We start from the raw sequence: 24889 nt of genomic DNA on the forward strand, positions 1-24889 counted from the left end.
AATAAAGACCTGAGAATCAGATGTTGGGGTGAATACCTTCTAGATAAGAGAAGCCAAGAAGCAACCAGCTGACCTTTCTTTTTGGCTGGAGATGCAGCAAGAGAGAATCTCCACACTGTCACAAACCAAAAAGGACCATGAATTTGTAAGCCTTTCTCTATTTTGACCTGTGTCTATCTAACTGTACTACTGAGTCCTCCACAGCCTCTATGGCTACTCTTGTCAGCTAGCTACTGGTTCATCCTCTGATCCAACGTTAATTTTATTCCCACAGTCTCAGAATTTCACAGCTTAATCTAATATCCAACAGGTGTGGCCTTGTTGGAGGAAGTGTGTCACTGGGTGGGGGGTAGATTTTTGAGTTTCAAAAGCCCATGCCAGGCCCAGTTTGCTCCCCCTCTCGGTCTGTGGATCAGGATGGAGCTCTCAGCTACTGCTCCAGTGCCGTGTGTGCCATCAACTTCTTGCCATGATGACAATGGACCAAACTTCTGAAACTGTAAGCAAGCCCCAAATTAAGTGATTTATCTTGTAAGAATGGACTTGAAGGGGGAGGAGAGGGGGAGGAAAATGGGAGGAGGTAGAAATTTTTAAGTAAAAATAAAAAATAAAATAAAACTAAATAAAAAAATTGACTTTTTTGGTCCTGTGTTTTCTTCACAGTAGTAGAACAGTGACTAAGACACACTGTAAAGGCTAAGAATGGGTATGTATGTCTAAGTACTCAGATATGTCACCTGTCATTCATCTTATTACACTATGTATTATGAACTCATAATTATTTTTCTTAATGAGGAAATAAGTTTCTCTGACAATCTTTTTTCTTACATTTTCCAGTGAAGATCTCAAACTCAACATTTAAGACATTATCTGTCTAGATCAGTGGTTCTCAACCTTCCTGATGCTGTGACCCTATAATACAGTTCCTCATGTGGTGACCCCCAGCCAAAATATTATTTCACTTTATAACTGTAATTTTGCTAATGTTATGAATCTTAATGTAAATATTTGATGTGCAACCCCCAAAGGGTCACAACCTCACAGGTTGAGAACCGCTGCTCTAGATCATGGTTTGGGTTTACATATTTGCCACACAGCAGTTCATGCTCCTATACCTATTTGTTAGATCTTTGCCAAAGTATACATTTGGAAAAACATTCAAGGCAAACTTAAGCTCCCAATCTCCCAACAGAGCTATGCATCCATTTTTTAAAACCCAAACCTGGATATAAGGTTGTTAGTTTGAATTTATAGAATAGTCAAGTCCAAGAACAGGTCTTGGCCATTCCTGTGTAAACAAGGTTGTAGGTGCTGGTTACTGGTATACCAGTTCTGGCCCACCAGAACTCCCCCTGTTAGTGAATTACAGGGAAACCCTGCCTTCCCCTGAGTCTCTAACTGGAGTATTTTTCACTAGTCTTCATTCATAAATGAGTTTTCCTTTATCTTTACTTACTTGTGATTTAATCGAGACCAACAGTCAATCATGATCCCCCTCTCAGTTATCAGAAAATAATCAGAAACATTGATATCCTAGGTGCCTTGATTAAAGCTATGTGTATTGGTTCAGTGGTGAGCTTAGGCATGGTTCTAATCACACAGGTTTGTCTCTGAAGTCCCCCCTCCAGAAGGACTACTCTGTTAGCTATTTGTGTCCCCTAAGCTCTAGGGCATTGACCTACACTCAGGGCTGGAGTGAGGCCAAACTAACAAGCCAGACTGTCTTAAAGCAAGAGAGTCATAGGAGCTGAGCAAACCTATCACAGCCATGCACTATTGGTTCTGATTATTACATCATAGTTGCTCAGAAAAGAAGAGCCTTGTCAGTACAACTGTTGCCTGCAATAATCACAGACCAAATGGGACACAGATCCGAAGTTCCTAATGTGCATGAGTTCTCAGTTTGCATGATTTTGCACATGCTCGCTATTCTCCTTCCCATCCCTAAATGGTAACCTCACAGGGATGGCATTTTTCCTTGCCATCGTGAGGAATGGCCAAGGTCACATTCCAGAGAAGGATGGTTGCCTTTCAAAGCATACCAGTCTTGAGGCGAGATAAAGAGAGAGTTAATATTTGAAGACAAGGCCAACTTCATCAACTAACAAACACAAATATCTCTGCTGCTGTGACTTTGACTCCTTCTTCAGAAAAGTGCTGATGAGAAAAAGGAGTAACCCTATTCTAAGAAAGGAACAAAGGGTTTATAGAATTTAATCAAGTTTCTGCATGGTTACTCTTTGTATTCTGAGACTGTGTGGGTTTTATGGGACCTCTATTTATTTATAATGCTGTGTGTCTTGTTCAGATCCTTAATGGCCTTTTTGCTTCCCAGTTCTAGAAGGAAAAGAGATGGCAGAAAGGAATCAGGAAGGAAGTCACTTATGGGTCCATCTAGTTTTGTCGTCATTGCTTGAATCAAAGGATCTTGGACTCAGGGCCAGATGGAATTTGTAATCCAGCTGTCTCCCTTCTTTACTCAGTTCAGGAGGCAGACACATAACACCCCAACAGACAGTTCTACAACTTTGCCTGGATGGCTCAAATGAAGAAAGCTGAATACTGCAAGCAGCTACCAATACTGCTATTGGAGTGACTTCATTTTTTTTTAAGTTGTTCTTATATTGATCCAATGTGGCTGTTTGCAACATTCCTTCATTTCTCTGGTTCTGTCTCAGGAGTCATGTGAGCTAACTACCTAAGGAGGACAGGTAGCAGGCCAAAGTGAAGACGAATGTTGCTTTGGAGCCAAGTGTTTTGAGTTCAGATCCCAGTTCCTCCATGGTTTCATTGTGTAGTGTCTAAGCAGAGCATTTAGAACAATATTTGTCCCTTGGTAGGCACACAGTGCCAGCTCTTGGCAACATTATTTTTACTCTTTTATCTCATCCACTCTTTTTTTTAAATATTTATTTATTAATTATGTATACAATATTCTGTTTTGCATGTATGCCTGCAGGCCAGAAGAGGGCACCAGACCTCATTACAGATGGTTGTGAGCCACCATGTGGTTGCTGGGAATTGAACTCAGGACCTTTGGAAGAGCAGGCAATGCTCTTAACCTCTGAGCCATCTCTCCAGCCCCATCTCATCCACTCTTTAAGAAAAGTAATACAAAGAGCACTGTAGGGAGTGCATTCTGGAGTTATGTTCAGTGACTACCATGATTGATAACTAATGCCTTCCCAAGGTGGGAAAAAGAGAATCAAACCACATGTGCCTGATATTTGTTATCTTCCATCCAACCCTACTGTCTCAGGTCAGCCTTTGCGGTAGTCTGAAAGAAAATGACCCCCAAAGGGAGTGGCACTATTAGGAGGTGTTTTCTGTTGGATTAGGTATGGTCTTGTTGGAGGAAGTGTGTCACTGTGGAGGCGGGCTTTGAGGTCTCATATATCCTCAAGCCACACCCACTGAGTCATTTCACTTCCTGTTGCCTGAAAGACGTAGAACTCTCAGCTACCTCTCCAGCACCATGTCTGCTTCCATCTTGCCATGACCTACCATGACGGTAATGGACTAAATCTCTGAACTGTAAGCAAGTCACCTAATTAAGTGTTTTCCTTTATAAGAGTTGCCATGGTCACAGTGTCTCTTCACAGCATTAGAAACCATGACTAAGACAGCCTTCAAATAGTTAAGGAAACAGGAAACTATCCCATCTCTACCTCTTCCCCTCCAGGATAAAATATCCAATACAAATACAGAAGACTGTAAATTATAGAAAAAGCCAAAAGGTGGGTCCTCAATGAGTCCTAGAAATAAGATTAAAATAAGAAAATGGGAAAACATTTTATCTTCTCCTTGCCTTTTATTAAATGCCTCTAAAGACTTGTCTTGCTTTTGCTGCCAGTGTGTAGTGTACTGTTATAGAGAGAACCTTAGATGGGAAGCCAAGAAATGTAACAGACTGCATCCCGTTCCCTACAAACTCATGTGATCCTCACACTACATGGGTGTGGTGTACGTGGAGATGGAGCCTTTGGGCCCTAACTATTTAAGTGAAATCTTATAGGTGAGACCCTAAAGAAATGTAACTGATCTCTTATAAAAAGAAAGAGATCATGGATGGACACATAGAGGAAAGACCAACAAAGTCATGGTGATGAACTGAGCATTATAAGCCAAGAAAAAAAAAAATCTCCCTAATCTTATTGGTACCCTAGTCTTCTAGACTGTGAAACTATAAGATATAAATCCCCATTATTCAAGCCCCCACACTTGGAGTATTTTGTGTGGAAGTCTTGGCAGATCAGTACAGGGAGCATGGACTCTGGACCTGAGTTTGCTGTTACCTACAGCTGTTACCTTGAAGCCCGTCGCCACTGTACATCTCCGAGTTGTAAAGTGTTTGTCCAGCATGAATTATCATCATGTACTTTCTTCTGGCATCCTGTCTGGGAGCATGTAGTATACTTGAGTTTTGTGGAAGATGACCTTATAGGCCTTAACTATGCCTCTTTCTTGGGGATTCACTGGCCGCATAAACAGTTATCAAATGTTTAAGAGCAGCTTCAACTTTTCCCACAAGAGTCCAAGGCCATTTCAATTTCTTCTACTAAAAGAAAACAGGACTGGCAGTGGTGGTGCACACCTTTAATCCCAGCATTTGGGAGGCAGGGGCAGGTGGATCTCTGTGAGTTCGAGGCCAGCCTGGTCTACAAGAGCTAGTTCCAGGACAGGCAGGCACCAGAGCTACACAGAAAAAAACCCTGTCTCGAAAAACCATGCCCCCTCCCAAAAAAAGAAAAAAAATAGAGTCTCTTGCCTCCATCACAGAAGCTCTCCAGGCTTCCGCTCTTCTTCAGCACTTGTTTTTTAAATAGAGGCTAGGGTAGCAGGTATAAAAGACAGGTATGTCTGTCCTAAAGTTCCCGGATCTTACCCTGTTTAATGTTTCCCCTAAAGAATCTCGGGGTGATGGGATATACTAGTGAGTTCTGGAAGTATTGACTGCCCACTCAAGCACTTCAAAAAGCTCTTAACATCTTTAACAGTTGTAATTATCGTGTATTTATACCCATTGGGAGTTCAGTAAGGACTGGTGGTGACTAATTGCATTAATAACTCCAACTGTCAAACCAATATTTAATTATTTTCTGAAATATTACAGCCCAGCAGTCTTCCTGTCCAAATAAAATCACCTCCAGCATTAAATGCCCTGCCATCTTTGGATCCCTCTGACTACAGCCAGAGCCTAGCGTTAGATTGTACCTTCCCAAATCATCTAGCTCTTCAGTTGTACTTAGAGAGGACTGGAATCTAGGACAGTGTGTGAGTTTTCTCAACTGCTAGAAGTGGCAGGATTTCTATCCAGACTTCCACCCCCCTGACCCCAACCTAGGGCTCTATATGGGCCTCCACTTTGTAAGGTCAACTCTTACATCACTGTGACCTAAATACTTGACAGAAATCAGGGAGGGCAGATTTGTCTGGATCGATGCTTCAGATGGCTCAGGTCATGGGAAGATGTTCCCATGTGCCACATTGGGGCAGAAGGGACATGTGACAAGGATAGCTGGTCATAACCATGAATGACCAGGAAACTGAGTGAGATAGGAAGCAACCAAGGACAAGCTACTCATAAGGACCTGCCCTTAGTGACCTTACCTCTTCCAACTAGACTGCATCTCCCAAGGTGTATGGCACCTCCCAAAATTACATTCCTGGCTAGGGACCAAGCATCTAAAACTTGAATGTGTGAGGTAACCATTCATAGATGGCTGCCATTAACAGTCAACCAACCCTAGAGTGTCCACAGGGCACATTCAAACATCCAACATTCTTTTTATTTTTTTTTAAGTTTGCATACTGGCCTCAGCTCCCCCTCCCTCCCCACCTCCTGCCCCCCCCATGTTCTTCCATTCCATCCACCCCACCCCGATCTACTCATCAGAGGAGGTAAGGCCTCCCTTGGAGAGTCAACGAAGTCCATCATTCTTGTGTGATCTCTCTGATTATTGCTTTCTACTGTCTTTGAACAGCATGAACCAACCAGTTTGTTCAGAGTCTCCCCTAACTCTCTCACTGGGATCAGAGAGAGAGGAGTAGATAACTTTGATAGCTGTGGGCTGTGCTTCTAACAGAGGGAACTATTTACTATTTTATTTCCCTTTCCCTTCCTTCCTTCCTTCCTTCCTTCCTTTGCTTTGTTTTTGCTTTTGTTTTTTGAATTTTTTAAAAAGGGATTCTCTGTGTAGCCCTGGCTGTCCTGGAACTCACTCTGTAGACCAGGCTGGCCTCAAACTCACAGAGATCCGCCTGCCTCTCCCCCCTGAGTGCTGGGATTAAAGGTGTGTGCCACCACTCTCCCCCCCCAATTCTTGATCTTAATCCTGCTCTCAGAATATGAGAATGGCTTGCTTTTGTGGTGGTCTCTGCAATTAACAAGGCTCATTCACTCACAAAGGATGGCTCAAGCCAACACCAAATATAGATAGGTATCCAAAAAAGAAAGGAAAACATCTTCCCCTGCTTGGTCCTGCATAACCCTTAGCCCAAGATTTAGGCCTTCTGTTTTTAATATGGTCTCTACCCGTGTATTCTCAAAAGCCATTGAAATACTTCAAGTTTTAGGAGCACCAAGACTGATGGTTTGATCTAATTTACAACAATATGCCCCTGAAGGACCAGGAGTGACTTCCTTTCATAATAAAGAGACCTTATTAGTAGTTACCCAGAGTCTTCAGAACAGGCTAGAAGTCAAATAATGCCTCTGACTCTGGGACTTGGCTGCCGTTGCAAATCTCTGGCTCTCTCGGGTTCCACCCTCCCCCTCCCTGCCCCCCTCCTCACCCCAAGTGAGCAGACCATTTGATTTTCCTGCTGATAATGTCCTTAAAAGAATCAACCAAAGTATTGTTATCAGCCTCGAGGTTTCGGTTCTCATTGGTGTGTATATTTAGACACAAACAGACACTGTTGGAAGAGAATAGTCTCTTTCCAGTGTCCTGACTGGGGGAGCTCGGGCGTGTTTTTAAGTGAGTTAATGGAGGGCCCTAGCTGGAATTCCCCAGCTAGGAATTGATGGGGAAGGGAAACATGTTGAAGTTTCTGCACTGTGGACTTTGCTGTCCGATGGGATGACTAAGATGTTGATGACTAGTTCTCAGGCTACCTACATGTTCTCCAGAGACCTTGGGCCAGGCTGAAGATAGGGCAGGGCTGGAGACTGGGTTCATGGATGCATTTGAGAAAGAGCCCGACTCTCCTGTCCCACTAAGAGCACAGGAGGCCTGGGCTCAGGATTGGTACTGATGAGCATAGTGTGAAAGAGATGATGATGTTAGAGAATGTCCACACTGAATAAGAGCGTCTGATGGACCGAGTCAGAGGGGACCCAGTCATGCCAGTTTCCGGTCTCTCTTTGGCTCTGAGAAATTAATTATTTTTCTTTCTTTATACCATTTTCACGGAATAATTCTCCAACAAGATTCATTCTGTTCTCACTTTTCTGCATGCAGACCACAGGGCACATGGTTGTCTTACTAGGAATGAGAAGGTTCATGCGTTGATCCCATGTAGACTACATCTTAGTGCCAGGTGGGGAGCGAGGGCCAATAAGGTGTGTTCTAGGGGAAACCTCAGCTAACATGCACTAATGTGATTCTTCTCTGCCCATTCCCTACCACGCCCAAGCTAGTCAAACACAATGCAGGACTCCAAAGCCCTATTACCTCTCCCACTCCCTTCCTCTCATGACTGGAGGAATTGGGGAGATTCAATGTTAGAGCCTCCAAAATATCTGCCCCTGCTCAATATTGGTGATGCATAAAAATCACTTTTTCTCCACAACATCTTTATTTTTTTATTTTATTTTATTTTTTGCAGGGGGATAAGATCGTGGCAAGGACAAAAATGTAAATCCTTAGAGAATCAAGATATTCAGCTCTTTAGAGAAACAGAAATTGGATGCAGAGGGAGACAGAGAGATCAACCTGAAGCGGTGTGCACTTTTTCCAGGTTTAGATGCTTTGGACTTCACATGGGGCTTCTGGAACTGACTCTGATTGGATGTTGGGGCTACATCTATCTCTAAAGTGGCCTTATCGTCACACCCAGTGAAATGTCTACTTTATGGCCCTTCCGCTGGGAGCTCCAGCCTGTGTTCACAGGGTTGCACAGTTCTTTTGCAACTGGCAATGGAAAGATGCTTTTACTGTAGCTGCCTGAGGCTTTTGTCTCCACACTCATCTCCCCGTCTGCTTCTCCGTTTTCGGTGTTGTCCTGTAAGGATTCATGTGGGGATGAGGGTGGAGACATTACCATGAACATTGGTCTGGCACTGATTTAATATAAACAACTCTTTAATGCTTCGAGATGTAGCTGCAGTTTTCAATTCTCATTCTCCTTTAGGAACACAAAGACTAAAGGTAGGTATTCTTGCATTTCTGCCTTCCTACAATCTCACCATTCTCTAAACCATTTCCTCTTTTCCTTCTGTCCTGACACTCAAGAACGTCTGGACATTTCACGTACTGTACATTTCATACTTGGCTATCTGAGCCTCTGATACCGTAAACACAAAAGCAGCATAGAAACCAGATAGCAAGTGGGGGAGACACCGAGAGATTAGCGAATCAAGCCTGAAGGACAAAAACAGAGGCTTGAGAGAGCCCTTAAAATTTCTTCTCATCTATCCTACTGTCTGTGGCCCTTGGACAAAGGAGAGGGTCCTTAAACTTGGAAGGGCCAACAGAGGGAATTTGACCTTTTTGTTTCCTAAGGCTGAAATGGAACACTGGTATAGCTGATTGAGAAGCCTAATGATAGAACAGCCTGGGCTGGACGTGGGGGGGGAGACAAGGGAGGTGACACGGTGGAGGGAATGAATTAAGGAAAACACATGGTCTTCCGAAGAGGAAATGGAGTTATGAAACGAGATGGAAAAACCAGTTCTTCCAGGATAATGCCTTTTGTATCCCTCCCCTCCCTACGGGAAGCTCAGCGGGAGACGTGAGGAAGCTGGAAGAATACCAGGGAAGCCCAGGTTACCTGACAGGAGGAAAGAGCCCAGGGGAAAGCAGACAGCAGGGGACGGGGTCACGTTTTTCTTGGCATTGGGATATTTTCAAATGAGTTATTTTTCAACAGTTCCCAAGGAGGATCCTTTACCAGTTTCCAGCCTCCATTTGGGATTTGAAACCTACAGGAAGCAAAGACCCTTCCCATGACCTCTTTTCTTCCTTTCTAAATTAAATTTGGACGCAGAGAGCTGGTGAAGCGGGGCTGGAGCCTTTTGCCGTGCCTGCGAGTGTGGGTTTTCCTTCTACTGGCAGGGGCTGGTTCTGCTCCCAATTAAGGGCTGTTTTGGCAAGGGAGGGACATTGTTTTGGGTTTTGGCAAGTTGTTTAAAGATTTGGCTTTCAAGTTCCTTCTTCTGTAAAATAAGAAGTTTGGGCTGAAATCATTAGTTCTTAACTTTGTGGGAAGGTGGTCTGAGACCCTTTTCAGAAATATTCTGAAGGTCAGGAAGCTACTCCCCAGAAGGACATGCATAAACCCACTCGCATAGAATTCTTCAGTTAGTTCTCAGGACTCCGGGGCTCTAAAGCACACCATTCTCCAGGGTCATTTTTCTCCTCAAGGAAGGCTTAGACTTCTTTAACATTTTCAATTCAAGCATTGAGCAGTGGCAGGTGAGCAGAAGTGTGGCCCTTCTCAGGTGAAGGGTCTTTCCCTTGTGGGGTGGGTCAGCAACACTCCCCATGGCGACTGTCCCTCCGACCCAGCAGTTAAGATAGCTGTAACTTAGGACCAATGTCCCCAGAAATCTTGGATTATCATGCGGCATGGGTGAGAAACACGGCTTTGCTGCAGGAGCTGTTTCAGGGATTCATTGCCAACCAGCAAAACTAGTACACACAGACTGACACAACCCTGGTGTTGTTTGTGTCATCCGCTGTCCCTTCATGACCTCTGATGCTATCTCTGAGCCCCATGATACTGATCCTAAATCTAAATATTTCTAAGTCTTTTTTTTTTCCCAGAATGTCTTTAAGTCTGTGAGATGAAAACTGAAAATGCCACTTCATAGTCATGAGCCACCCACCTCCTTAGTCTGGCTTACAAGAAGCATTCATTTTGGAGTCAGTGAATTCAGAATTCAACCAGAATCCCACTTCAAAAGTCAGTGGGCTACCAAAGACTTGGTTAGGTTTCTCCATAGGGTCCCAGGGACAGGCAAACGTGAAGGGATCTGTCTAGCCCTCCTGCTCTGTGTGCACCCACTCCGCCTCTTTTTCAGAAGAGAAGAGAAATCGAGCAAATAAATACTAGTGTACTCCTAAATGCTCCCAATGGCAAAAGTCGGGTCAGAAGGCAGGATGTCTGCACTTGGCTTCTATTTATGGATTGTGAAGTTTAAACAGAGCCCTCCATTTAGAATTCATCTGGCCATTAAAGCTGCTTCCCAAGTTATTATCTGCAAGGAAGTGGACAACGTTCGAATCTTCCTCTGTAGCAGATTTTATGGAGAGATGTTTTGCATGTGTATAATTCGCCGATCAATTTTACCTTGTCAAAACAGAAAATGTCTGTCAAACACAGGATGAGGCTCATTAGAGAGATGCAGGCCATAGCACAGTGGAGGGGAGAATAAACAGACTGCCCAGAAACGAGGAAACAAGAGACCATTCAGGAGGCGAGTGGAAAGGGCAGAAAATGGCACAGTGGTCACGACAGACCCACAGCTGGTGAATGGCACTGCTATTTAGTAAATGATACTGAATGGGGCAAAAAAAGTTTGTTTCAGTAATTGGTGGGGGGGTGGTGACGGTAGCTCATGATAAGCGAGGAGTCAGCAAAGCTGTTGGACCCCTCTTCTCCCTTCTAGATGGTGTGGGGTTTCTCCCAGCTGAACGTGTCTGAAGTTAGGATGTGTCCACCTGACCTAGAGACCTGATGTAGAATTGTCCCCGTGTTCTGCAAGAAGTAGTTGACTTAATAGCATAGACTGCTGTTAAATGTGTGTGAGAGGAAGGAGGAAAGGAAAGAAGGAAGGAAGGGAGAGGGAGGGAGGGTAATGTGGGATGTCTCTCTGTATGCTGTGAATATGTTTTATTACCATTGGTTAACAAAGAAGCTCCTTTGGCCTATGGCAAGGCAGAATATACCTAGGTAGGAAATACAGATACAGGGAGAAAGAAGACAAAGTCAGAGAGATGCCATCAGCTGCCAGATAAGCAAAATATAAGGTACCAAGCCACAAGCCTCATGGTAAAATATAGGATAATAGAAATGGGTTAATTTAAGTTGTAAGAGCTAGTTAATAATAAGCCTGAGCTAATAGGCCAAGCAGTTTATAATTAATAATAAGCCTCAAAATGGTTATTCGGGAATTGACAGATGGGAGAGAAATATCTGATTATAAATGGCACCCAACGTGGAGCTAGAACACACAACTCTGAGATTCAGAGTCTCATCTCTACCAACTAAATGTAGGTGTAGTTAAGGAAGTCCACGAGAGCCTGGAATAAAGGATAACAAATGTTTATTTGGGAAACACTCATAATAAGAAAGCCATTGAAGTCCTCTGCTCTGTGGGAACTGGGAGCTGTGAACAGAATCCAGACCACCAGCCTAGTGAACATGCTTTCTTTCTATACTTATCAGTCCACAGGTAGCACCTCAGACCACGCCCTAATGGGCAGTGCCCAAAAGGCTATTGGCTGAGTGAATTTCCCCAACAGAAGGAAGGAAAGAAGGGAGGGAGAGAGGAAGAGAGGAAAGGAAGGAGGAAAGAAGGGAGGAAAAGAGTGAAAGTGGAGTCTAAGTAATGATTAAAAGGCCAACTATTATATACAGAAAACATAGACTTGCAGGCTTGCAATTTTAAATGCTTTTAATTGATTATAATGTACCTTTGTGTGATTAAGAATTCAAAAGTTGCCAGGCAGTGCTGGCGTATGCCTTTAATCATAGCACTAGGGAAGCAGAGGCAGACAGATCTCTGTGAGTTTGAGGCCAACCTGGTCTACATAGTTCCAGGACAGCTAAAGCTACACAGAAAAACCCTATCTCAAAGAACTAAAACAAACAAAAAAATCACAAATTATAAAAATAAAACAGCAAAAGTCCTTATCTTGATTGTATTTCCATCTGAAAATTTGCTTCTAAAGGCTGTCTTACGAGAAGCTTGGATGTTCTGGCAGTTATTCCTTTCAGTATTGTTCCCTCTTATTTATTCTAGTAATAGAAGAGGCCTTTCCATACCTTGCTTTTCTGCTTCTATAGAGATCTCCTTTCACAGTTGGGTAGCATTCTGGTTTATATATGTACAGTGGTTTACTGGATCCATCTCTTTAAATGAATATCCTGGGGCTAGTGAGATGGATCAGTAGATATAAATAATTGGTGCCAAGCCTCAGGGTCTGAGCTCAATCCCTGGTAGAAGGAAAGAACCAACTCTGCAAGTGGTTTACACACACATACACACACAATAATATTTGAATGAGCATCTTAGCTCTATTAAGTAATAGCTCTTGCTATTACACACACTACTAGAGATGACACTGCATTTGTTTCTTTGTACAATGTGAGCAGGAGTCATCACTGTGCAGACAGTGTGTGTTTCTCTGGGCTGACGAGAATTGCCTATTTCCCTAGAAACAGTGCCATCCTTGTTCACATAGGGCACTATTTATTCTCTACCTTGTGCCATATATTTAGTGTGTTCTCATTTTTATCTTTGGCACTATTAGAAGACAAAGAAGTGCAATCTCAATATACATGTTAAATGATATACTAGAAACATTTTAAGAAGAGCCTATTGTTTATCTGCATAGAGTTCAATAACTCTTCACAAATGAAACACACATGTGACCACCACACAACTTAAAAATCAGGACAGGACCACACCCCTAAAGCTCTTTGTATTACTTCCTTATAAGTGGTCCAGTCAATTTTGCCTTTCTCTTGAATGAGAAGCAACTATCTCTAAAAAAATCATTGGCTTAGCAGAAGTTGACCATCTTCACGTATCTTCAGGAACCACTTGCATTTCTTTTTCTATGGACTGTGCATCCCTCATTTTTCTGGTTCAGCCATAGATTAGGATGCTGGTGGTCTAGACTTCAATTTACGAAAGTTATTTAAATGACAAAGAAATTCTGGTTTATGGTAAGAAGATAAGAATTTGGGGGGAAATTCATCAACTGTGGTAGACCCCTGAAAGTGGGCATTCGGTGTGTGAAATTCTAGGGATGCATGGGTGAGTTAATCAGCTTGGAGACAAGCGCAAGCTTCTGCATATCGGTCTATAGTCTTGATATCTGCTCCCCCTCTCTTTTGTTCAGTCCATTTCTGCTCCCATCTATTTCCAAAAGCCTGGGGCAAGTAGGTCCTTTTTCTCAAGTGAAGGGTTTATTATCAGGTGTCACAAATGTTGGGGGTCAAATGTGGTCAGCATACAACCCAGTCGAAGGAAAAACCTGGGAAATAGGACCATCTGAAAAGACGTGGGGAAACATCTGGAAAGTGGCCTCTAGCAGGAGAGAGCTTCCTGATGACAGACCCCCTGCATTGCCAGGCTGCTTGTCCAGCTCAGCCCCCCTCCTCCACCTAAGGCCACAGACGCTGTGCAGAACCAGCCCCCTGAGGAGTGTTCATACAGGAGGGGCACGCTAAAACAAAAGCAAGCAGGAGGATTTTTGTTTTCTTTCATTTTCCCCACCCTTTTTTCTCCCTCTGACTGGAGGGTAACCTCACACCACATGCCTTCCAGCAAACACTCATCACCCGATAAATCATGTGACCCCTTCTGTTTACTTAGAGGTGCTCGCCCTGGCCCTGGCCTCTAATCCTGTCCCTGGTCTGCAACCAATTTCTGAGCGGTTTTCACTGGAAAGGAGAACTTGCGTGGACCAGATAAGGCAGCCTATTTATCTGCATAGAGGAGCTGTCAGGGCCAGGCAGAGAAGATGCTAGGAGAGACAGTGAATCCTAACACAGAGGTTTGGAAGCCATGGTCTAGAGCAGCCAGCCCCGCATAGCTCCCACACAGTATTCAGGAGCTGTTCAGTCCCAGAAGGGATTTCAGGTCTGTTTTTACTAAGCGCTTTGGCAAAAACTGAACTAATTTAACTACTTTAAGCCCTCTTTCTTTGTTTATTTCTTTGTTTCATTCCTTCTTTCTCCTTCCTTCTTTCTTTCTTCCTTTCTTTCTCTCTCTCCTTCCCTCCCCCTCTCTCGTTCTTTTCTTCTTTCTCTCTCCCTTTCTTCCTTCCTTTTTTTTCCTTCCTTTCCTTCTCTCTTTCCCTCTTTCTTTCTTTCTTTCTTTCTTTCTTTCTTTCTTTCTTTCTTTCTTTCCTTCCTTCCTTCCTTCCTTCCTCTCTTCCTTTTTTTCTTGATGCTGCTTACAATGTGAAGAAGTCAGAGGTTACTGCTGAGGAGGTGGACCTCCTGGCTTTCTGACAACTATTATTCTAAAATCACCATTTAATAAAATCTTAGTAGGGAATGGTAAGCCACCCAGTCAATGGCTAGTTTCTCAAGATAAATGATACTTTATTCATTTTTTCTTTTGTGTGTGTATTTAAGGTTTATTATTTTTACTTTATGTACATAGGTTTTTGGTCCGAATATATGTTTGTATACCACATGGGTACAGTGTCCCAAAGGCCAGAAGAGGTCATCAGATCCCCTTGGAATTGGAATTACAGATGATTACTAGCCATGATATGGGTGCTGGGAATTGAACCCAGGTCCTCTGGAAGAGCAGTCAGTGCTCTGAACAGTTGAACCATCTCTATAGCTATGTTCCTCTTTTCTTTTAAAGTCACGTATCCACTTTGATAGCTCTCCTAGGGCAGATGTCTTGTAAAAGGGACATGGGACCAAAAGCACATCAGTGCTGACTTATGGTGGCTATGTGGAGCTTGAAGAGAGTGGGTGGGTGGAGGAAGTGGAAGAGGGAACTGAGTACTTCCTAGGCAATTATTCAACAAAACCATTGCTTCTGGTTTTCAGACCTCATTTGAAAACTTAGCCTGCCCACTGCCTCGGGACTCAGGTTTTTACCTTTGAGCAATGAGTTGGGAACCAAGAATCCAGTTACAAGTCAGAGTGCCCTTTCTTTTTTTTTTTTTTTTTAAAAATATTTATTTATTTATTATGTATACAATACTCTGTCTGTGTGTATGCTTGCTGGCCAGAAGAGGGCACCAGACGTCATTACAGATGGTTGTGAGCCACCATGTGGTTGCTGGGAGTTGAACTCAGGACCTTTGGAAGAGCAGGCTATGCTCTTAACCACTGAGCCATCTCTCCAGCCCCTCTTTTTATTTTTTATTTTTTTAAAGATTTATTTATTTATTATGTATACAACATTCTGCCTTGATGTATGCCCACATGCCAAAGGAGGGTGCCAGATCTCAGTACAGATGGTTGTGAGCCTCCATGTGGTTGCTGGGAATTGAACTCAGGACCTTTGGAAGAGCAACCAGTACTCTTAACCTCTGAGCCATCTCTCCACCTCCCCAGAGTGCCCTTTCTGAAAAGCTGGAGAAAGGACTAATAGCACGGAGAGAGCCTGGATTGCAGGTCCAAACACTGCAGTTCAGGAACCTCCCTGCAGGCCCCTAGAGACAGCTCAGGATGGTGACAGGGAAGGTGGATGGTACCCAAAGACATCAAACAGTAACCTTTTTCCAGTGGAGATCATGGCCCTATTGTGTCCACCTTGATAACAAAACAGTGAGACACTTTTATATAAGGCACCATGACAGCACAAACAGTGTTAGTGGTAAGCACTGTAGCGGGTAGACCAGAAGGCCATCCACACTGCTCAGAGTTTCCCAGCCATGATAATACAGAGGGCTTTCAGCTGATAGGTAGTAGGATAACAAATTCACATGGTTTTTAACAAGGGCATCATTCTGCACAACACCGAGCTTCTTGGTGAGCCTTTCCCCTCTTGGTCATGGAAACAGCATGGCTATTTCCACAGTTCCGGCGTGATAGCTCACATGGTCATATTCAAAGACAGGAAGGAATGGAGTTTTGCTTCACGCGCCTTTTATTTCGGTAAGGGGAGAAGTTACCATCCACACATACCACACCCCAGCTCAAGACTGTCCAATCCACCATTGTGTGGGACCATTCTGCTCTGTTGGCAGGAGGCATCCTTGGGTCTGCTACACTGTTACATAAAGCTTAGACTTGTTATCTGTCTAAGCCTTGGAGAGGGCCGAGTTTCTCTCTGTGTTTTTATTGTCTGCAGTCTACATGAATAAAATCATGAGTTTATCAGCAGACAAAAGGCAAGTGTGATGGCTTCTAAACGGGCCCCAGGTTTCATCAGATCAGTGATTTCTAAAGCATTTCTGATACCTTCAAAGTGGAGTTTTTATTTTTTTTACCCTGAAGTTCGTAATGCCTGAGCCGTGGGATATCTTCAAAGAGTCCAGCGGACTCAGCAACTTCGCAGGGTCCAGTGACTTCCAGTCTGTCCCACTCGGGGTGCTTATCTCTTTAAAAGGGAGATTATTACCACATAGCCTGGACTGGAAACAGATTCGCTGACAGGTTTAAAAGTCTTAGTAAAATAAACAGCAGAAAAGGCAAAAGTGTGCAAAATGGTAGGCTTCTCTCTCCTGATGAGGCTCCGCTGAGCCCGGATCAAAACAAAACAGAGAGGTTGTCAGAGGACACAGAGCTTGGGCTGAGTGAGGAGAGGACTGGAGCAGGGGCAAAGCCCAGCTGTCTTCTCCTTCTTCAGAGACAACTGCCACACCGACAGGCTGCCCACCATACCTGTCTGTCTGGTTTATGATTCAGACCTTCAAAGAAGCTCAGAGTTGTGGTGCTGCTTTCTGGTTTTCCTATGTAAGAAAGCTACCCGAATGACAACCACAACAGAAGACGCTGGGTTTCTTTTGAACTTCTTTGACTGGCAGAATCTGAACTAGAACCAGTACATGTAAATTTACAAACAACTTGAAGAGGAGTATCTCATGTGTGTGGTGCGGTGTGTGTGTGTGTTTCCAGTATTTTACCAGCACATTATTGCAAAGATATTTTTTCCTGTCTTTCCCTGACAACATTTACATGTATTGAGAATGAAAAGTGCTTCCACAAATCACCGCATTCTTGTACTTAATCCTGGCAGCAGTAGTATTTCCAGGCAGCTCGGAGGACAGGAGCGTGTGAGAATGCCTAGCTCAGACTCACGTGACCAAGAGGTGCTCCTTAGGTAGGACGTTCATGTCTGCAGCACATAGAAGTATGACTGAGCCAGTGCTAAGTAACTAATGACGTAATGCTTCTATTCGCACGAGGATTTGGATCATTCGAGCAGAACCTGTTATGTCCAAAGTTCAAGGATTTGTAGGAGACTCTGAGGGTATCGTGGAGTGGAGAGGCTAGCTGAGAGAACTGGGATCTGCTTGACCCCACTTGACTCCTCTCACGCCACCCTCTGGCTCACTGGACCAGCAATAGCAAAGCCCTTCCTTCCAGAAGGGTACAAAGGCTATGTAGTCTACTGTTAGATGTCCCGAATAAGAATTGGTGGGAATTTGAACCCTGACTTTGTGCTCCTTGTGTAACCCTGGGTTCATCTGTTTGACGTCACTGTGATAAGATACTAAGCTAGTTTATAAGAGATTTAGTTAGCTCACAGTTCTGGAGACCTTAGCTCTGGGGAAGTCGTATGGCAGGAAGGTACCCATGGTGATTTCAATAAAAAATGTCTCCTACAGACTCGGACATTTGAATACCTGGTCCCCTGAGAATGACATTGTTTGCGGGAGGTATAGGAAGTGCCAGACTTGCTGAAGGAAATGTGTCCCTGGAAGCAGGCTTTGAGAGTTCCCAGTCTTGCCCTACTTCCTTGAACCCTTGTATGTGTGTGGGGTGTGTGTGTGTGTGTCCCATCTGAATAATAGTGGTCCCTTAAGGTAGAGACTCTGGTTTCTGAACCTTGATTTCTTCAGCTGTAAAGAGAGCTGCAAAAGACAGCTATTATCAGTCCAGTGCCCAGTCTTCATATTCTTTTGTAAATGTCATGACCAATATTGTCTGATCAATCATCACTAGTTCCTGGAGCCAGAACATTGCAGAGCAAAGAGGTTTGGCTCAAGGTCATTTGAACCTATTTTTCTGGGCTATAGGCACAGAATCAACAAAAACTCATCGACTTGGCCATTGACCTCAACCCACTCCCCCGGTTCCTGGAAGTGTAGGTTGAGGTTAGGTCAGTCAAGGACAGGCTCCCAAGATGGGGGTAGGAAGCTTGGCCCCATTACTCTTGCTGCCTCAGCAGTTCTGCCAAAGGACAGTGGCTGGGGGTGTCTTATTAAAGTCATGTGGTTTACCTTATACTACCAAACCTACCCACCCCCAACAAATCAAAAATACATGGGAAATAATGAAAGACAGGCTTAAAAATGGTATCAGGTTGCAGCCACCAATCTGGCATTAGAAAAGAAGCCATGCCCCTCTTCCGGATCCTTGGGCAAGCTATGGAGGACATAGCTTTTCTGGTAGATCTAGAAAAGTCATCTACAAATTGTTCACTGTATAGAGACGAGTGGCAATTGGTACCAGGATTCGGGATGTCAGTCCTGCTAGTGGGTATATGGCTCCCTAAAGTGTACTGAGAGCAGCCGCTCATGTTAAGGTGTGCCAGGCTGTCCCCTGTGCCCTTTACATGTGGTATTGGCTTAAGTGTCTCAGCTCTATAAGGCAGATAATAACAGTGTTACCTCACTCTAGTGCTGAGGGCAATGAGACTCTGCAAGTCCACGGACCTTATCTTACACGCTACAACGGTGACAACAGATCTCTATCTATGCAATATGATACCAGAATTCTCTTTCTCTGTCACTCGAAGAGGACCTTGGATGACCTCTTGGCTGGCACAGTCAGTAAGGGGAGAAAAGACAGGCCTGCCTTGTCAATTTCCCCTCTACATAGTTTGTGGAATAATTTGGTGGTATGTCAATTCCTCCAATATGTCCCATGCCTTCCTAGAGGAATTTCCCACTGGCCCTCTGTCGGAATATGAACAAAAGAGTGATTCGTGGTGGACAATGCCTTGGGGAAAAAAGGCAGAAGGCTGTATCCAGATTCAGGTACATTGGCCAGACTGGATTCTATAGCTAAGTTCTGAAGTCCAACCAGAATAAGCATGTCTTAGAAGTTAAATGTAAATGTTTGTCACAGGAGGCACAAAATCACCTCCAAGAACAATCCAGGGAACAAAATGCACCTGAGGTGAAAGGTCCTCTGCCTTTTTTCTTGGAGCCTCTCTCATTGTTCACCATGCATCATGATTTTGACTCTGTTCCAACAGGCCTCCTGGGATAAGGCTAAATCTTAAAACACAATACACTAATAACGTTTTCAAAGATGTTATTTTTAAACATGCATGTGTATGGGCGCCCGGGTGTGAGCAGTTTACATGAGCGCAAGAGCCGAAGTTATCCAGAAGTGGGCATAGGGTACCTTGGAGCTGGGATTATGCATGAGTGTAAGCCACCCGGTATGGGTGCTGGGACCTGAATTCGGGTGTTTGTGAGAGCGGTGTAGCCTCCTAACTACTAAGCCACATCTCTGCAGCTTCACCAACAACCATCTTAAAACTTCTTTTTAGAAAGGAAAAGTCCAAGGTTCAAAGGTTAAAAACAACAACAACAAAAGAAACACCTCAATCTCTTGAGGCCGTGTGGCTTTGCATAGCACTTCCTGTGACCTTCACGTCAAGTCAATGGTACTGAGAATCCCTAAGGAAATACACCTCTAGATTTAGATCCACTCTGGAGGTGGGTGACACCATGCTGGGGCCTGGGACTGAATGGTTGTTTGGAGAAGGCAAGCTGAGTACCGGCTTTCATCTCTGCATCCTGACTGGATGCTGTGCCGACAGCTCGTCTGAGCTCCTGCCTCCACAGCTAGCAGGACTCCAGGCACCACGCCTTCCCTTCTGTGGTGGACCGTGCCCTCTAAATCACGAGCCTAAAAAATTTCTTCCTTAAGTTGATTTTGTTATACCAATGAGAAAAGTAACAGTAGAAAGTAAAAAGACTCTTCAGCTGGTCTTGATACACTTCAGACAAATCATTCAAAATTAGCTATGGGGGGGGAATCACGTGACTCTTGCTGTGGGTCTGACATTTTCTCACACTGCACCCCGCTGTCAGGGGTGGAAATAAGAGAGAGAGAGGGAGAAAAGCCACACAAAGGTGGTGGTGGAAGAAGACGGCTTTGATGTGGGTGGAACCAGAGGACTAGCAAGGGTCTGAGTTCTGCCTGCCATTGGTTGAAATGTATGACAACACGGCCTTGTCATCTGGGACTTAGTTCCTTCACCTGTAATGTGGGGAGGTGAGAGTTCGAGAGTAGATGTCACCCAGCCCCCACCCATCCATTCTCAGACTATTGCTCCTTTAATATGTATGTCCCCAGCAGTCTGGACTTACTAACTGTAGAGTCTCCGGGCTTTGTGCTGCCCTGTTACTAGACTCTGGGGACTGGAGGGCCAGGGTGGAAAAGAAAAGAAAAACAGCCTTCAAAGTTGAGTCTCCAAGAAGTCGGTAATAAAAATATGAGTCAGTCTCCCTCGCACACTCTCCGTGAAAAGGAACAAATGTCTAAGCTAGAGCCTTTCATGGGAGCCGAGGCTGTTTGTTCATTGCCTGGGTGTCTTTTGACCCAGCGCTCATCACACGAACAATAGCCGAGGCAAAGGAAAGACGCGCTATTGTTCTGTCCTATTTATATCCCGGTGTTGGAAACAACGTGAGAATGCTGTCAAGGAAACGCGGTAGCTCTCTGCTCCAGGGGATGGACACAGTTTGGGTGCCAAGGGCATCGAAGCCAGATGCCGGAGGAGACGATGCCCTCCCTGGAAGAGCAAAAGGGAAGCATGTTGGAATTCTACGGGAAAGGGGAAGCGTAGGCAGAGTCACTCTGTGATGCCCAGCAAGCCCTTGCAGGGAGACCATATGGTCCTCTCCTTGCTGGCTGTCAGTCCAGACACCATGGCCTGGCACTTGTGGTGTCTAGGACTCAGTTGAAATCTCTCTCTTTGTCAGACTCTTCATGAATAAGACAGAAGAATTAATAGTGTTTAACTTACAGAGCCATGGTGAGAACTCACTTATGTAAATTACACAGAACTCTGCATGTGCCAAAGCCTCAGTGTAAGCGGATATCCTCATTATCCGTAGATCTAGACGAAGAACGCCCTGTCCTTCCCCCACTCGTGTGCACACAATCTTCATTTTCCATAGATCTACAGAGAAATTCCATGAATCCAGAACTATAAATGTCTGTCTTCCCTGCATGTCAAGGAGACTGTGGTGCAACCCAAAGATGGCTCCTCCACTGGGCAAACCAGCCAGAGGACATGGCTTCCATAACTCACCAACCTCGACTCGGGACAAGATTCATAACAGTTGAAATCTAAGTGCCTCCAGGCTGAGGTTGCTGGGGAATATGGTCTTGCTTTGCTGATCTGTGGGTTCCATATTGTTCTGGTCTGTGGGGCCCTTTTAAGTCACTTTCCCATATCATCAGTAATCAGCGATTTGGTCACCATGTACCCTTTTTGTTGACGATATCATAGTGATCCATGGATTGAAAAGAAAGTTGACTCCCCACCATTTTTTCCCTCTAAGGCTTCTGCTTCCACTCTTCAGGACCAAAGGTGGCCAGTGCTGTATGCAACAAGACCATGGTCAAATGAGTCTTTAAACAATCTAGAACTTTAATTGGGGAGGAAACCAACATATTATAAAGGCAACGTTTTTTAAAGCAATTGATTCAGTAGTCTTTAGTAGACTCCCATTTTGTGTGACCATCATCCATCTGGCTCCATACAATGTCTATCACCTCCAAGAAGAGCCCAGACCCATTAAACAGTTTCTCTTCACTCCTCCTTCCCATGCCCTGCTCTCTGTTTCTATGGGCTTAACTCTTCTGGATATTTTATGTGATAAAATATGGATATGTGTATGCCTTGACTTTGTATTTGACTTGCTTTTGCTTAACAATGTTTCCGAGGTTTAGTCACGCAATAGCACGTATCAATACTCCATTCCTTCCTATGGTTGAATAACATTCCACTGTGTGTCTACTACTATATGTGGTGTGGGTATTTGTCTGTTGGTGGGCATCTAGATTGCTTCCACTTTTGCACCATAGTGAAGGCTGCAATGATGACATTGACTCATGCGCATAATTCCAATATTCTAGAAACTAAAACAGGAGCCTACAGGTGGGTACACTCCTGACCAAAGATCAGAAAATTCAAGCCTATTCCCACTCCTCCATTTTTCAGACAGGAGGTTTGACACAGGGAGTGGCTGCCTACAGGATACCTGGTCTAAGGTGTTGTCGCTGTATGTCCTGCCTAAAACATCAGCACACTTAACTCCGGAAATAGTGGCTTGATGTCTCAAGTATTGAAGCAAGTTCTGTTTGTCCTTTGTGTCATGTTAAGTCTTTTGCCTTCTTCTTCCATATATCAGCATATGGAAAGTAAATGCAGGCCTATTCAGGACTCAGTATTCACCGGGTTGCCCGCCTGGTACTATTCTATGTCTCTGTGTTTCTTTCATATCTCTGTTCCTCTACCTAATTTTTCTAATCCATATGCCCCTACCTTGGGACATGCAAACCCCGTTTAGGCTGGACCCTCACAGATGTCACCCCAACATGTGGCTATGACAGACTCGAGGATCAGAAGTTCAGTGCCATCTCTGGCTACAGACAGGGTTTGAGGCCAGCCTAAGCTCTGTAAGACTGGGGAGGGGGGTGGTAATCACATTCCTCCTCAACTTGTCCAGTCGTACGATGAGAACCACTGAGTCTCAGAGACAACGCTCTGTCTAGTCTTTAGAAAGTGCCACTTCTCGCTTTTCTGAAGTGCTGCAGAAGGAGGCTACAGGGATGCCCCATTGTAAGTAGGTAAATAGGAAAATCCCAAGCCGTGCCTTTCAGAAGAAATGTGAACACAGCTGCTTTCATCTCCTATATTTGGTGGGGTCTCAGGCCACTCTTCCCCCTGAGATGTGGGAGATCTCATGGGGAGTTTGGAGAAATCCCAGATCACGCTGGGGTACTTTCAAAGCAAAGGGGTAGGAGGCACCTTGCTTCATAGTGCTAAGCAACTTAGGTCTCAGACTGTCACAGAGCAGCAGGGGTTCTTAGCATAATTTCTTTGTTCCTCTGGTTCAAAAGTCGACTTTGTCCCTTGTTTATAGGTTAATCAATCCGAGGACCTTGTGCCCTTAGGATAGAATATCTTTCTCAGCTTGTTAGGTCACTGCCCTGCAAGTGGCAAGAGAAGAAATTCCTTCCCAGCTCTGCCCCTGCTGCCAAAGGCAGAGAAGTTTGGAGATGGTGGTGGTGGAGTGTGGGCACCTGAAAGAGCTTTGGTTTCCTCTGGATACCCTGCAGAGGAGTCAGTAGGCTGCTGGCCACAGTGCCCGGTGCCGCAGAGCACAGCCAAACTCTGACCTGACCCCCCCACCCCTTTTGGACTTTGTGGAACTCGTGTACAAATTGGAATGTAGATGAAGGCCATCTTGGCTCCCAGCTGAGCTCCTCTGTGACCTGGAGACCCTATTCTCTCTTCCCCTGCTTTACTGGCCACAGGCATAGTTCTCAGAGCTCCCTCTCTTACCCCTGTGGCCTGGCCTTCCCAGACCTTTCCCTCTGTAGACAGCTCTCCCAAGACTCTCTCCGGCTCCAACCAAGTAACTCAGGGACTCACAATTACACGTATCTTGTCCTAGAACAGCAGCAGGGGCCAGCTGCTGCTCCAATTCTACAGGAACCAGCACTCCCTGGGGAGTCTGGGCATCTCGAAACCCAGGAATGGCTGCTGCCAATTCTTTTAATTGTTTTTGCATAAATAACACCAGTCGCAGGAAGTTAGGGGCCACATTTCAGGACTGTCTCTATACTTGTTCCTGGATTATCCTGCCAAAGAGGTTAAGTCTTTGTGCCTGGAACAGCAACTCAACGCTCTAAGGGTTTAGTAGGGCGACAAACGTCTGTGTTTCTTTTGCTTTCGACTGAAATCCACTAGGGAGGAGTCACCCCGGGGGACGGTCGGGAAGGGCTGTGCCAGTCGGTTCCCATCCCAACCTAAAGCACCAAGCAAGAGCCAGGGTGCACCGGACTGCCCCCTCTTAGCCTCCCCTACTCCCACCCCCACGCCGCCCCAGCTTTCAGGCATGCTGCGAGATCAGGGGGCTGAGCTGTGCTAGCTGGGGCTCAACCTCAGTCCTGCCTACCAGGGAGGCAATCCCTCCACCCCCACCCCACGCTCTGGGAGCTGCGCAATCGCCCGGGGTCAGTCCGTTGTCTGAGTGGCAGCTTCATAGGAAGGAAGAAGCGTTGTCTGCAGATGGCTTATCAGCCGGCTTTCCTGTGGCTCAGCGCCGCCGTTTTCCGGGGACGGCTGCCACCCCCGGGATTCCCAGCCCGGACTGCCGGGTGCATGAGAGCGAGAGCGGAATAAATAGGCCATTGTGAGGCTGCGGCAATCCAGGTTTCTTATCAAATGATCCACCGGAGAGAAGAGAAATTCCGCCCCCTCTGTCAGTCATCTCAGCTTCTTCCTTCCTCTTCCCGGTTACAGCCTTGTCCAGTTTTTGCAGTTTTTCAGGGAATGTTTAGGACGCAATTTGCTGGTAGGCGTCCTGTTGGAGGCAGGGACCTCAGGGGGCGTGCCTGCCCAATGAGTGACTTGCCCAGGGTTGTGAGGCTAGCTTCCTTGGCTTTGGGGCATGATGTTTCTACCTCACTTCCCAACGCAGTCACATCAGTGGACAGCAGCGCTGTACCAAATCTGCAGATCAGTAATTTGGGGGCTTTTGTAGGCATTTAAAACAAAAAACAAAAAACAAAACAAAAAAAAAAAAAACAAAAAAAACAA

The sequence above is a fragment of the Alexandromys fortis genome, unplaced genomic scaffold (assembly GCF_014885135.2).
Source record: "Alexandromys fortis isolate MF-2015 unplaced genomic scaffold, M_Fortis_MF-2015_v1.1 scaffold_73, whole genome shotgun sequence".
NCBI classification, from domain to species: Eukaryota; Metazoa; Chordata; class Mammalia; order Rodentia; family Cricetidae; genus Alexandromys; species Alexandromys fortis.